The sequence below is a fragment of the Triturus cristatus genome, chromosome 1_2 (assembly GCF_964204655.1).
Source record: "Triturus cristatus chromosome 1_2, aTriCri1.1, whole genome shotgun sequence".
In the NCBI taxonomy this organism is placed as follows: Eukaryota; Metazoa; Chordata; class Amphibia; order Caudata; family Salamandridae; genus Triturus; species Triturus cristatus.
The window spans coordinates 892,684,287-892,700,336 of NC_140580.1; the positions used below are offsets into that span (position 1 = coordinate 892,684,287).

A 16,050-nucleotide genomic window follows, 5' to 3' on the forward strand; every position below is an offset into this window, starting at 1 on the left:
TAGCGATAAGCTCTGTTATCGCTACTTTCCTTACGCCTGCTTCAAGACTGACTTAGCCATGATATCCTATGGAAGGTGGATATCATGGCTAAGTATGCCTTGCCCTATCATCAAGCTATCGCCAAACTTTGTGAGATTATCGCTGGATTTCCAGCGATAATTTCACATTTGGAAGTTAGCGCTTGGAATTTTATCGCTTTTGAGATAAGCGTTGCTAATAGCACGCTATCTCAGCGATAAAATTCCACGTTACCCGGCGGTAATTATCCTAGCGCTAAGTGTGCTTAGCGATAACTATCGTCGGTCCTTGATGATATGCCCCTCTGTCTCAAGAGGAAGCCTGGTTTGGTTCATGAGGTGTGACTTCAGCAGTGTATTTCTGGCTCTGTTTCCTAGTGAGATGCCCAGTGGAGAGGACAGGCCGTCCTTTCAGCAGAAGAGGTAGGACAGTGCAGCGTGGACGAAGACACTGACTCTGATGTCCGTGTTAGGCACTAAATGGAAACTGGGATTTCCAAGCACGCATATGAGGGACAGTGTGCTAGGACAAATCAAATGTCCATTTTGGATGGAAGGGTGCATTTTGCACTAAAAAGACTAGTGCAAAATGCCAGGAGTAAGTTGGGGAAAATACTACTCCAAGTGCACATTTAGCAACCACAAGGTGCTGCTTGCACTCACTATTACTCTTCTGTGCAAAATGCATCCTTGTATCAATTTTGGACTCGAGGGGCATTTTTCCACTAAGAAAAGAATACTAAATGCAGAATTAATCTTCTTGCATAATTCTGCGTAATCTCACAGAATGTTTAGGTAATTCCTTGTGAATACGCTACACGGAAATACACAGGTTACGCCTACCCCTATAAAAAACACGTCTGCACACACACACAAAGGTGCCCTGTAAATGCCAAACCACACTGTGTGCCCACAGCCAGACTCTACAAAACATCAGACAATCTGCACACTTCCAGCCACAGTGTGCACGCTGCTAGTTTTGTTGTGCACACACCCAATCACGCTCTCCACACTCTCAGCTATGCGCAAAGCAATGGCAGCCTCACTCTGAACTTCCTCCCTCCAGGCTCTGGATATTTTTCTCTGCGGGGAGTTCACACGCACACACCTACAAGGGGAAAGAGACCATGTGCAGAGGTAGAAGTCTGTGGCACTGTGCTGGGAGGTCAGGTGTCCGCAAGAATGGTGAGCCACTGAGCTCAAAAACTATCTGCCACTCTATTTTACTGTGCACAGAAGTGCTCAGAGAACCACACTAGCCCTGAGACAAGTAAAGTGCTTAATTTGAGCCGGTGGTTTCCGGTGCTCAGCACCAGCAATTAAACATCAACACCGTCGCTTTTCATGAGCACCAGTCAAGGACACATTAATTTATGGTAGGCAAAGGGAGATTAAGTGGTTTGTCCAGAATCACAGGCTGTTTAGCCGATGCTGAGACTATTTAGTCGCCAACTCTGGCCATTACGCCACATCCTCTCCCCACTTTCATGATTAGTAGATGGTTGTATTTTAGGCAGTGCTAACAGGATTAATAGGCTGGTGCAAGCTGCCTCCTGACGAGAACCCCAGCACTTATTTCTTTTACAAATTAACCACTGGGCGATTACTGCCCTCTCTTTAGCTACTGTCAGAAATGTCAAAAGCTAAATGCAGGCAGATTCCTGCTCTCCGGCAAAGAGCCCTGCATGGATTCAGACAGCTGCTAATGTTCACTCTGGCATGTCTACAGCTAAGAGCATTTTACAGGTGAGAAATCAAACCCTGAACCGCTCAGCATCAGGCTGTACATGGACTCAGATGGAGAGAGAGCCGAACGGCATACCTAGCCTTAGGGTAAATACTCTTGATGGCATGGAGGAATGGATTTCCTTTAAATTGCATTGACATCACACTTTCTCTTATGGGTCAATAGTACCCCATTGTAAATGCTTCTCTTGCAGGTTTCCATTAATCCTGAAGTGTATCTCTCATGTGTAAAAAATGCATTAGGAGTCGACACTAGGCACCAGTCTTCAGAGAAATTGTGCTGCAGGATTATTCAGTATTGTATCAGTTCCCAATTTATTTTGGAAAAGGCCTTTTGATTTTCCAATCTGAAACATAGTTATTCTCATGTACGTCCGTCTATTGGTAATGTAGCTAGGAATCTCACTCGTTTGTTTATTTTGTCCTCATTTATGCTGTGTTTGAAGGGCTGTCCCAGTTATAAATGGAAATTAAAGAAAAATTCTTACATACACTTTCTTTCACTTCTCTTGTGAAGCGGGCACTTCAATGTACATTTTTAGCAGAGTATTTTATTTCATTTGAATTTTTTATGTGTAGGAAAGGGTCATTTGAACCTCTGTCTGGAAATATTCCTGGCCCAGGTTTACTTTCAAGCCAAACTTCCTAGGAATGTAAGAATCAAGCCTTTCAGAGGTAGAATCATCTAAAATTTTATGATACTTAAAGTGTTACACTAACCATAATTCGAAGTATTGTGACTGCTAAGCCTGCCGTTCCAACAGTGCATACAACAATGAAATCGTGCCTTGACGAATGCCAGACTTAAAAACACAGAACTGCATGTAAACTTTAGAAGGCAGATTTAGGGGTTGAACCACCTAAACCTCAGAGCAATTATTTCTCCTGGTCCCAGAGGTTCCAAATCACCTACAGAGTCCCACAGCATTCCTTCCACCTTTTCCCTGCCAACTTCAACATCTAGAGGAGCCACCCGGGGCTTGACTCACTGATAATAGGATCAAAATTCCCCAATATGCTGATGATAGATAATTCTACTTGAAAGAGTTGACTCCAGACATCCTACGCCTTAAGCGGTGCCTCCACTTGGGGCGTGGCCTGGAGGAGTGTGATGGCGAACGCATAGACAATGAGCTCCCGCTCCGCCACAGAGATCCTGTGATGTTTTTTGGTCCCTAGGAGCCAGACCTGAATGCCATTGCCTGAATCGCCCTTCTCACTACCCGGGCAGCCTTTGTTGTGGGAAAGTGCAGCAGAGATGGGCCCCGCAAGCCCGAAAATGGTGGCTGTCGCCATCATTACTGTGGTGATCAGGGGTGAATGGTGGCATGGAGGCCTTATGACGACCAGGGGGGCATGCACTGACCCGGGCCTGACATTACAACACCAGGAAGTCTAGTGGGCACTGCAATGGGAGGGGTTGGCCCACAACCACGAGATGATCACAGGCATGGCCCTACGGAGTGGATACGCATCAGACCTGAAATCAGGCTTATTTGACTCGGATCATCTGCCTTGGCACCTGGGGTACAGCTGGTGAAAGTGTGCACATTGGAGGAAGACGCCTGGGAACCCCACAGGAGGCTGGATGGAGCTGATCTGTGGGAGGCGGATGCTGCCTGAAACAGCTGAGTGTGGATGGTGGCGTGGGGGGCCTTGCGGGAGGACAAGGGGGTTTGTGACTGCGCACGCTATCGACTGCAACCCGTGGCTAATTGATTGGTTGGTCTGGGGCAGCTGGGGCCCTGCACTTCTTAGGGCAAGGCCCACAACAGGCAGGTGACAGAACACTGAGCCTGAAATGGGACCTGGCCCGCACCACCCACTCAATCACCTTAACCTCCCCTCACTTTTGGGAACAAGAATGCGCCCATGGGTACCTGTAAGATTGGGCACGATTGCAAATGGTCTGGGGTGGAGACCCCTGAAGGTGAACTGGATGTTTCTGAACTACAGATGTTCATGCAAAGCACTTGTTGAGGTGTCCTTGACCTCTCACATTGTGCTCCCGACCAAACGTGCAGGCACTTGAAGCCCAGGGTTAATACCGGCCCAGGCGGGATGGACGAGATGTGCAAACCCACAAATAAGGGCACCCGCACTGGCGGTCAGAGAGAGCATTCCAAAACTGGGTGGACCGTGGATGGGGGGCTGGCCACCATAGGTTATGAACTTAGAGATGCAGATTACCACTCTTGATAACAGCAACATGGGGACCATATTGCAGGCACACTGGGAATCCCTTGCGGGGCTGGAACAGAAAATAGATGCCATAGCAATCCATTTGGGTCTCCTCTAGGCTGATAACGGGAAACTGACAAAAAGAGTAGGGAAGAATGAGTCTACCAAAGGCGCTATGAGACCAGGTGTTTCTGCTTTACAACAGCAGATGGAGACTGTGTGCCAGTATCAATTCGAATTGCAAGAACAGGCAGAAGATGTGGAAAGTCATTCCTGAAGCAACAAAATTAGGACCCCATTTGCGGCCTCCCTGGACATAGAATATATTTTGAGACTCTACTGTGGCCATACCTTTTTGTGGTACTTCAGGCTCTGGGGATTAATGGAAATAATTTGAAGTGGATACAATTACTATACATGAAACCCGTTGTTAGGGTTTACGCAGGAAGAGTTTTTTCTGACAGATGGAAGTTGCATAGGCATACCAGACAGTGCTGCCTGTTGCCCCCTTTTCTTTTTGTACTGACCCTGTAACCCTTGGTGTGCATTCTATGCAAAAGGGGATCAGAATGGGGGATCAGGGTAGGGAACTGATACCATGCAGCGGCATGGTATCTAGACGATGATCTACTATTCCCTAGAGATGTGAAGGTCATCATACTAACATTGGAGGGACTGCTGGATGAGTCTGGGTCAATATTGGGTCTATAGGTGAATTGGGACAAGTCCTGTTTCCTCGCCGCCTGCAGTATCCGTGGGATGTCCTACATTTTTTGGGAGCTATCCAGGCTGGGAGCCCACCGCCTCTGAATATTTAGGTGTGCAAATCTACCATACAGACCAGGACCTACTTGGAAAAATATGGATAAATGTGTCTATAATATACAGGGAGAAATCCCCTTCTGGCTCCACCCCCCTATCTCCTCTTGGATCATACTTAAGATGATTCTTCTCCCTAGATTATTGTACTTCTTTATAGCTGTCCCCCTCAGCTTCTATAGGACTTTCTTTAAGGAATTGAGGGCTCTTTTCTGTAACTAATTTGGAGTCCAAATGATGGCATTAGAAAAGCTAATGAACCCCTTAGACATAAGCAGCATGGTAGTGCCCTACGCAGAAATCTAATACGTGGCTGCTCAGTTGGTTTGGCTGGCACGGTGGTTGATAGTGAACACAGACCCAGAGAGGCAAGATATAGTGGACCTACTAGGCAATAGGGACCTTCTGAGAACATTATGCCAAAGAACTAGGCCGGAGGTCCTGTACACTAGGTGCTCCAAATGATAAAGGCTTGCTGGGGCATTTACTCTAAGAAAGTGGGCACGAGAACCCCGTACTCTCAAGATACCCCACTATGGGTGGTGCCAGCAATGGCAGAGGTGGCAGACAGGCACACCACATGAACCTGGAGTCAGGTTGGGATCACCACCATAGGAGATCTATACCATGGAGATGAGAACCCTACATTTGACACCTTTGTGGAAGACTTTGGGTTATATGGGTTCTTGTCTTATGGGGTGTTGCAAAAGTCAAATGATGGCCCATGTGGTACGGGACCACTTGAGCCTGACCAGGTGGAGGCTTTGTCCATGCTGCTAATGCATGGGGTGAATAAAATGGCTGTGACTTACATGCACAGGGCACTGCCTCCGGTATTTAATGCCCCTACGACTGTAGTAAAAACTAAATGGGAGAAGAAGATTGAGGGAGACGTTTCAAACAAGGAATGGAGTGTAATATTGGAATACTCTAAGGAGGTGAATAGAAACCCTCACTTCAAATATAGACATGTTAATTATCTTCACTGTACATACGTTTCCCCAGCCCAACTAGCTCAAATGTACCTAGGGCTCCAATAGAAGTGTCTAGGATGTCACGCAATAGAGGCAGAATTCTTTGACATAGTCTTGGACTGCCCACATAGATAAACTTATTAGAAGTCTCTATTGGACATATTAATAGTCCTGACAGGTAGAGCCTTGCCCATGACGGTAGCCATGCATTTACTGGAGAGATTTGCAAAGCCTGCGAAAGCCCAGTGCACTACTAAATTCCTAGACATGGCCTTACTTCTAGGAAAACAAAGCATATTGATGAATTGGAAGACCACAATGCCCCCCTCCCCAGTCTCAAGATGGCTCCAGGATTTAATTAAGTAGTGCACCATGGAAATCGGTGTCATGGCCTGCATCCGTCAACAAATGGGAAGGGGGACTCCTGTCAGAGAATGGGATACTTTGCTGTTGGCACTATAGGCCAAGTCGAGCGAGATGCCACCATAAGGCACATGGGTGGTCACAATATAGCTGTGGATCTGGGAATGCCACACGTCAGTGACAGCACAACATACTACAACTCACAAGAGACCCAGGGCACTTACAGACACCAACACTCGTGACACTGGGCTGGAAGGTACATAATGTTCTGGGGGGGCCAGTGGTTTAATTGGTTTTCTAAGGGTGCGGGTCAAGTTATTTCATTGTAGATATGGTCGAAGGGGAAAATTATCCCCACCCTGATGGAGCTTTACTGTCACCATCTTCATAACCAGCTGCATCATCTACAAAGTCACCACAACCAGCACCCGAATTGATGGCTGACAAAGTCACCACTTCCAATGGCTCTCTACACAGCCACTCCAGGACACCATCAGACGGCAGGCAAAATGCAAAGAAGTGTTAAAAAAAAGGGAACAGTCCCTCTACATCTAAGCACCCTGGATCTGGAACAACCCTCCAGCCGCAGAAATTCAACAACCCATCTGCAATGTAAGACACCTTTCTTTTAAACAACACTACGTGAAAGCACAAGAACAGCCCACTTCCACATTCAGAACCAAGCTTCTCCGACAAGCACTCCTTAACTTTATCTTTGCCTTTCACTCTGTACAGCTCTGTGAACCGGCTAGATTTACACTATAGAAATACTACACACGGTCAGTTATGGTCTTGTTTTCTCAGGACTACATGGAATCGTTTTTAAATGGTGAATTTCTTCAGGCGCTAAGCAGGCTGGGTACCTTGTGGCCTGGATTGATCATCCGACATGCGTATTAAATTTTACAATGCAGGGCTTCACACCGCAAAACTATTACAACGCATTCCCCAAAGTAACGCCCCTCTGGAGTTAGAATAGTAATTGCGTTGGAATGGGGAATACGTTGTAACGGATTGCGTTGTAAAGCCCCGCGTTGTAAAAGTTAATTTGGAGTAAAAATGCGGGATAAAGGAATGGGAAGTAAAAAATGCAGGGTAAAGTGTCCTATTCATGCCAAAGACATTAAGGTGCAAACCCAGACCACAGTGGGGTGGGAATTACTGCAGGTGTTACTCAGCTGAGCAGTGTTGAGAGGGTGGTGTAATAATAAAATAAGTTACTTACATTGCTACCAAACAGGAATCCTGAGGCAGCAAGTGCCATTTAATATTGATTCTTATTTAAACTTCTGAAGCATGATGAACTTCCTTGAACAAGCACAATAAAGGCAACTTGAATTCTTCCCAGAATGCACCTTTCATCAGAGTCAAGGCTGCTATTTTAAGGATGGCGATATCTGAAGTTTGATGTCCAAGTGGTAAACAACTGCTTTGTGAGTTCTGAAGCTGCCGGAAAGGACATGGCCTTCTCTAGTGTCTCCTTCCAGCAGATTGCAGGATGTTGCTCTAATGAGCAACCCAAATTGGTTATTAATATTTCTCAGTGATCGCCCACGGGCAAGTCATGCCCTAGGGACGCTCATGCACGCAGGGAAGGAAATAAAACAAAACCTGAATATACTTATCCCTAACGACTGAAATGTCGGGGGCGCCGAGACCCGTTCCTACGATTAAATGCGGTAGCAAAAGCTCTCATTTTATACGCATATCTTGCTCAAGCCCTGTTTTTAAAGGGCACGTCGATAGTTAGGGTATTTTCAGTCATTTCTGCTGGGGGTGGGGGGGGGGCTACGAGGTTTCACAGTGAGTAATAAAAAAAACCTTAATGCTTCTTTTCAAATTTAGGGGGAAAAGAAGGAGGTGAGGTTTGCTCAGTGATATATATATATATATATATATATATATATATATATATATATATATATTACCTACTGGCGGTCGCCAGTAGGTAGTTATAGTTAGGACCACGTTTCCATAGGAAATCCGCAACATTCTATTTTGAATAACTTTGGCGCCGGTTGACGAATCCTCGCGAATTTTTCAAAATAGGTGGGGCGCTACGCTCCGCTCCTACCCTGAAAGTCTCGGGGGGATTCGTCAAGCGGGGGCTGAGATAAAAGGGGGGTCCCAAAACGCGTTTTTCCCATGCATTTTTCCATAGGACCTTTAGACACAGCTACAGCCCGAACGGCTGAACAGAATTACTTGAAATTTGGCAGAGAGGTAGTCCTCAGGTCAAGGAAGTGCCTTTTGTAGGTTTGGTGTAAATCTGTTCAGTAGATTCTGAGAAAATAGCCTTTAAATCAATATATATATCTGAGCCAGCTTACGGTGCGCTTACGGTGAGCTTACCGTACGCGTACGGTGGCGTGCGCGAGCGCGATTCTGATTGGCCCTTAGATCTTAGTAAACATTCGAATCGGTCGAAACCAGGAAGCGGCGGCCGCCATTTTCTCTCTCGCACCCTGACAGGGGGTTGAAAAACAAAGTGCAAAAACATGTAAAGGGGCTGTTTACACAGCTCCCAAGCACCTAGCCATGTCGAGGGAGTCCCCAACGATCCCCCAAGTGAAAAAAGGCAATTTTCATTTTTTCGAAAATTTCGCCGATTACGCTTACCGTACGCGTACGGTAAGAAATAATAAACAAAAAAAATATATCCACATTCTCCCCACCCCGTGTGCAAAAGGTTCCTCGAAGGGCACCTTTTGTGCATGGCTGATCAGAGCTAAACAAAACATATATTTTACCTGTCACAACGATGCTCATCATATGTCCTCCATGTGCGCACGGTGCGCGAAGCGCATCGTGCGTTCATGGCCCATCTAGCGTAACGTGGGCACGCGTTGCGCGAAGCGCACCGCGTGCTCACTGTGCGCGCACGGAACGAACTGTGTTAAGTGGGCGCGCACGCCACAAATGGCGTAAAGTAACTTTGCATTTAAAAAACCGTACAAATTCACTGAAAAAACCATAGGTTTCACACACGTTATAGTTAGGAATTAGCATTTAAAAAACCTTGCAAATTCACTGAAAAAACCATAGGTTTCACACATGTTATAGTTAGCTGGACATTTTACTGATAAAAAACCAATGAAATTCCCCCGTTATAGTTACTGTAGGCAACTATAACTCACGCGACCGTAATCCTCTGCTGATGACATATGTGTCTTTATGAAAAAAAAATATTTGTAATATATGTATAGCTAAAATTTAATGGAAGAAGACATGGGCAAATAAGTGTCTAAATACAGTATTAGCATCAGCAGAGGATTACGGTCGCGTGAGTTATAGTTGCCTACAGTAACTATAACGGGGGAATTTCATTGGTTTTTTATCAGTAAAATGTCCAGCTAACTATAACATGTGTGAAACCTATGGTTGTTTCAGTGAATATATATATATATATATATATATATATAATATATATATTTATATATATATATATTACCTACTGGCTCTTGCCAGTAGGTAGTTATAGTTAGGACCTATTATCCATAGGAAATCCGTAACATTCTATGTGGAATAACTTTGGCGCCGGTTGACGAATCTTCGCAAAATTTTCTAAACTGGTGGGGCGCTCCGGTCCGCTCCTATCCTGAAAGTCTCGGGGTGATATATCAAGCGGGGGCAGAGAAAAAAGGGGGTCCCAAAACGTGTTTTCCCCATGCAATTTTCCATAGAAACCTTTAATCGCAGCTACAGCCCGAACTGCTGAACGGAATTACACCAAATTTGGCAAAAAGGTAGCCCTTGGTTCAAAGTCGTGCCTTTTAGGTAAATGGTGTAAATCCGTTCAATAGTTCCTGAGAAAATCAAAAGTAAAAGCACATATATATCTGGGCGGAGCCTAACCACACATCTCATCGTGAGATCTGATTGGCTGTCAGCACTTCATCCAAGAAGTGTTGGCAGCCATCTTGGGACCAATATACATGATAGCACCTCATTAAAAAGCATTGCAGTTAATAGAAGGTTTTAAGACTTTAATTACATTATAAATCATTTGTTGATGGTACCATACTCATTTTAGGAATTGTGGTGTGTTCTAAGGTGATTTTATCATGTGAAAAAGCCTTCTGCTGGGATATCATGAATCATGTTTGAGAGAAAACTATTTTCTCATGCTTTTCCCACAGAGGTTTGGAAGGTGATCTATAAGCTAAACGGAGAGCATATTTTCTGTAAATTCACATTATCTTTCTCAGTCATGTGAGAATGAAGTCTGACATTCTCAGTAAAACGTATACATCCAACAAGGGCAGAGACTGTCAGTTGATTCCTTTATGTTCAACTGCAGCTTCCCAGAGTGTTCTAAAGAACAACTAGAGCTCTAACAGTCCTACTTATGACAAACGTATTGCACACCTGAAGCCATCTTGATTGGAATAAAGTGGTAACTCTTAAAACATTTAATTAAAGAGGAACAAAATGAGGGGGTTCATTTTTCCATAGAAAGTAAAATTAGTGCACATTTTGACTTCTCAAATCCTCTTCTATTTCATTAAAAAACTCTGACATGCAGACTGAAACATGCACTTTGAACACCAGCAGCAGACTTCCCTGGTGAGCAGTAGCTTTACTACAGTGATCTAATGAGCAACTAGAGTGCTAACATTCAGAATTTATGGCAAATGTGTGACACATCTGAATGCCTTCTTGATGGAACCAAAGTAAAAAACTGAAAGTATTTCCTACTGAGGAGACTGCAGTAAATGAGGAAATTAGGAAACTTCATAACAAATAAGTCTCCCAAGATGGCCACCAGAGACAAAAGAGCCCAAATGTAGCACAAATAGCACCCAGATATAGCCCAAGTATAGCCCAATGACAGAATGTCCCAGAGTGTTCTTAAGAACAACTAGATCGCTTACTGTCTACCTATGACAAAAGTATGGCACACCTGAAGCCATCTTGATTGGAATAAACTGGTAACACTTAAAACATTTAATTTAAAAAGGAACACAATAAGGGGGTTCATTTTGCCATAGAAATTATGATTAGTGCTGAAGAAAGAAAAAGTAGGGCACATTTTGAGTGACTTCTCAAATCCTCTTCTATATCTTTAAAAAATTCTGACATGCAGACTGAAACATGCACTTTTAATACCAGCAGCAGACTTCCGTGGTGAGCAGTAGCTTTACTACAGTGATCTAATGAGCAACTAGAGTGCTAACATTCAGAATGTATGGAAAATGTGTGACATATCTGAATAACTTCTTGATGGAAGCAAAGTAAAAAACTGAAAGCATTTCATACTGAGGAGACTGCAGTAAATGAGGAAATTAGGAAACCTCATAACAAATAAATCTCCCAAGATGGCCACCAGAGACAAAAGAGCCCAAATGCAGCACAAATATCACCCAGGTGTAGCCCACATGTAGCCCAATGACAGAAGTGTGCAAAACACTTTTTATTTTTTGTGTTTTTGCAGTTTTATATAGTGCAGACTTGTCAGGTATTGGAGTGCTTTACATGAGCATTGGTTACATCACACAAGAACAAATTCATTTTGGTTGTAGACATGGGGAGATTAAGTGATTTGACCAGAATCACAGAATGTCAAGCTGAAGCAGAAACTCCAACCTGGTTCCCCAGTTGCAAAGTCTGCAGCTCTGGAAGTAACACCACATCCTCTCCCCTAAGTGCAAACATTTAATCAAGTGGTCAACTGGATAAAAAAAATTAAGATAACACATAATTTAAAAGTGCTTTGTCGCTATTTGGCTAAGCAGGAGGTCAATGATGGGGCATAGAATTGGGCAATGGAGGGCAGGAGGAGTGGACTGGTACATCATGCTAAATGGAGGGTAGTGGCAGCACATCAGACCATGCGTGGCAGGAGGGAGGAGGCTAGTCCATGGATTCAGAAAACAGAGGATAGGGAGGAGGTGGATGGGGCAGCAAGCTAACTGTTCAGAGAAGGAGGGTATTAGGAACTTTATTGTTGTTAAAATGTGTGTCTGTGCGAACTACTTAAAATATGAACAAGCATGCAGCATAATCTCACTTTTATTCAGGAAAAAGAGGAAGTTTGTGACTGTGACTCCAGGCTCACTTGGCAGAAACACCCCCTGACCCTCCACCCCCATCGCAAAATGTAATGCCCGTGAAAAGGGTAGGTGAACGCAGTGTTATATAGAATATAGTCCTGAGAGCACGATTGAAAATGAAAACTAGATATAGTGTATGGTATAAACTATGCACCAAAAAGTGTAATATAAGATGAACTGGGGCGTGAAATATAATATGCAATACATTGTGCGCAATGGAAGATTCAGTGGAGAGCGCGAGATAGCACAGGCACTAGCGCATGCTATGCGATATGCACCTTGGAGTGTTATATGCACAGGGCAGTGTTGTGTAACCTAACTAGTCTCTAAAGTTGTTATATAAAATATGTGCTGGGGAGTGTAACGTTGCATATGCACTGTGACAAAGATATGGATCCCAGATTGTAATATGTATGGCATAGCGCTGCGCGTTATAACATAGGCATCGAGGAAAGCACGTTAGATGGGACACTATAACCTGTGCGAAGGCAAGTGTGGCATGACATAATCACAGGGTGGTGTTACAGTGCACATGGGCTAGAGAGTGTCGTAGCATACGCACTAGCTGGTGGAATACAACACAGAGGTGTGTGGCACTCGGCGTGTACTGGTGGGAGTAACACAGCATTTGGCTCAGCCAGGAGCGCGCTGTGACTCTGAAGTTAGGTTCGTCTCCTTTCCAGAGAGTAAAATAAAAAGTATTACACATCCGGCGGTGGATGTGTGTTTTATTAACCATGAGGGGGGTTTCTTGCATAGTTTTGGTCGAATTATTGTCGAATCCCCTTTGAATGGCTTGGTGTGCGTGTGTATTAAATGTGCCCGTCAATAGCTAGCCATGTTTGTATAAATAAACGACAATGGTGTCTACTTGGAGAGTACCCACCGGCGGGGGCGCCGGGATTAGGCACGGTAGGGCGTCAGACACATCAGAGCTTCCCTAGCGGTGTAAATACATTCCACGTGGATTCATTGTATGCATAGTCGCCTTTTAATGAATATCACGCAAATCGTCATGGTGATAGGTACGTATGGTTTGTCCAGCATGTCCTAGGTGTTTCTGTAAATATAGAGATTAAAAAAAAATTATAAAAAACAAAGGCCGGCCCCGGGGGATGGGGTCCCCGGGGCCATAAGTGGCCTGAGGAGGGGGGCAATGCAGCCACCCTCCTAAAGAATAAAAATAAAAAAAGGCCATGCCCCGGGGGTTGGGGTCCCCGGGGCCGATTAAGGCCTCGGGAGGGGGGTCACGCGGCCCCCTTCCAAATTCTTTTTTCTTCTTAAAAAGAAATTAGGGGACAGGCCCTGGAGGATGGGGTCCCCAGGGCTAATAAATTAGAAAAAGAAGGGGGGCCACACAGCCCCCCTTCTTAAAAAAATAAATAAATAAAAGACCGGCATCGGGCCGGCATTGCCCCCTCCTTGCAGCACTCTGCAAACGCGCCCCCTGGCGAGTTGTAAGTTGGGGAATTAATTCCCCTTCAATACTGAGGGTCCCTGAGGGCCAACTAGCCCAACAGGTATCTCCAGTATGCGCCAGGGAGCTGCGTTGCAGACAGGTGTTCTGAGGCCACGCCCCTTTTTACACCTCTCTGCAACACAGCTCTGTGGCGCTTACTGGAGGTACCTAGTGGGCTAGTTTGACCCTAGGGACCCTTAGGATTCAAGGGGACTTAATCTCTCAACGTAGAATGGCCACAGGGCGCGTTTACACAGTGGTGAAGGGTGGGGACGAGGCCTGAGGAGACGTGTGCAAACACGCCCTGTGGCGCGTTTTAATTAGGGGAAATAATTCCCTTTCAATCCTGAGGGACTCTGGGGGCCAACTAGCCCCCCAGGTGCTTCCAGTAAGCGCCACTGCACTGCGTTGCAGAGAGGTGGTGCAGGCCGTGCCCCTTTTTACACCTCTCTGCAATGGAGCTTACTGGACGTACCTAGTGGGCTATTTTGCCCCTAGGGACCCTCAGGATTCAAGGGTACTTAATCTCCCAACTTAAAACGGCCACAGGGCGTGTTTACACAGTGGGGAAGGGAGGAAACGGGGCCTGAGGTGACGTGTGCAAACACGCCCTATGGCGCGTTTGAAGTTGGGGAAATAATTCCCCTTCAATCCTGAGGGCCCCTGGAGGCTAACTAGCCCACCAGGTGCTAACAGTAAGCGCCACTGCTCTGCGTTGCAGAGAGGTGGTCCAGGCTGTGCCACTTTTTACACCTCTCTGCAACGCAGCTCTGTGGCGCTTACTGTAGGTACCTAGTGGGCTAGTTGGACCCTAGGGACCCTCAGGATTCAAATGAACTTAATCTCCCAACTAAAAACGGCCACAGGGCGTGTTTACACAGTGGTGAAGGAAGGGGACAGGGCCTGAGGTGACGTGTGCAAACTGCAAACACGCCCTGTGGCGCCTTTTAAGTTGGGGAAATAATTCATCTTCAATCCTGAGGGACCCTGGGGGCCAACTAGCCCACCAGGTGCTTCCAGTAAGCGCCACTGCACTGCGTTGCAGAGAGGTGGTCTAGGCCGTGCCTCTTTTTACATCTCTCTGCAACGCAGCTCTGTGGCGCTTACTGGAGGTACCTAGTGGGCTATTTTTCCTCTAGAGACCCTCAGGATTCAAGGGGACTAAATCTCCCAACTTAAAATGGCCACAGGGTGTGTTTACACAGTGGGGAAGGGAGGGGATGGGGCCTGAGGTGACGTGTGCAAACACGCCCTATTGCACGTTTTAAGTTGGGGAAATAATTCCCCTTCAATCCTGAGGGCCCCTGGGGGCTAACTAGCCCACCAGGTGCTTTCAGTAAGCGCCACTGCGCTGCGTTGCAGAGAGGTGGTCCAGGCTGTGCCACTTTTTACACCTCTCTGCAATGCAGCTCTGTGGCGCTTACTGGAGGTACCTGGTGGGCTAGTTGGACCCTAGGGACCCTCAGGATTCAAGGGGACTTAATCTCCCAACTTAAAACGGCTACAGGGCGTGTTTACACAGTGGGGAAGGGAGGGGACGGGGCCTGAGGTGATGTGTGCAAACACGCCCTGTGGCACGTTTTAAGAGGTAGTTTTAATCCCCCTGCCCTATTATATACTAGGGGCTTACAGAGGAGGTCATGCTAATCACAGGGGGACCCCAACGCATAGTGTTCCCTAGTGTATGTAGGTGTTTTCACTGTATTCTAAGTGTCTTTTAACATAGCACTGGCTCTAGGACTGGTTAGTCAGACTCAGTTACCACCAGTATCCGTCTGAAAAAGTTAAGGGTACAGGATGATTTTGCAACAAGGCTTCTTTCTGCTCTTCTGTTTGTTCTTTCTGCACGTTATCCTTCTTCCTGCACTTTTCTTCGTCTTTGAGGACTTCTGTTGCTTCTTTCTGCATTTCTTTTTTTTCTTTCTGTGCGTTTTTTCTTTTTTCTTCACATGTCCTATCTCTGTAGACATAGTTAGAAATTAGCATTTAAAAAACCTTTGAAATTCACTGAAAAAACTATAGGTTGCATGCACGTTATAGTTAGGAATTAGCATTTAAAAAACCTTAGAAATTCACTGAAAAAAACATAGGTTTCAGGGGCATTATAGTTAGCTGGACTTTTCACTCGTACAAAACCATTGAAATTCCCCCGTTATAGTTAGTTCAGCTAACTATAACTTGCACGCCCGCAATGCACTGCTGATGGCGTCACATATTACATTACTCATGACATGGTCAGTGATATCACTCATGACATCACTGATGACATCTCAAATGACATCAGTGATGACTTTTTCAGTGAATTTCTAAGGTTTTAAAAAAATGCTAATTCCTTACGATAACGTGCCTGAAACGTATGGTTTTTTTCAATGAAAAAATTATAATTGATATATATATATATATATGTGTATATATATATATATATATATATATATAT

At 45.3% G+C, this 16,050-nt stretch overlaps 1 protein-coding gene across 1 annotated transcript in view; it reads right to left on the reverse strand.

The window, feature by feature from the left end:
• The window catches only part of TMEM278 (transmembrane protein 278), a 458,805-nt gene that overhangs the window by 204,490 nt on the left and 238,265 nt on the right, over nucleotides 1–16,050 (reverse strand). The window lies entirely within an intron of this gene.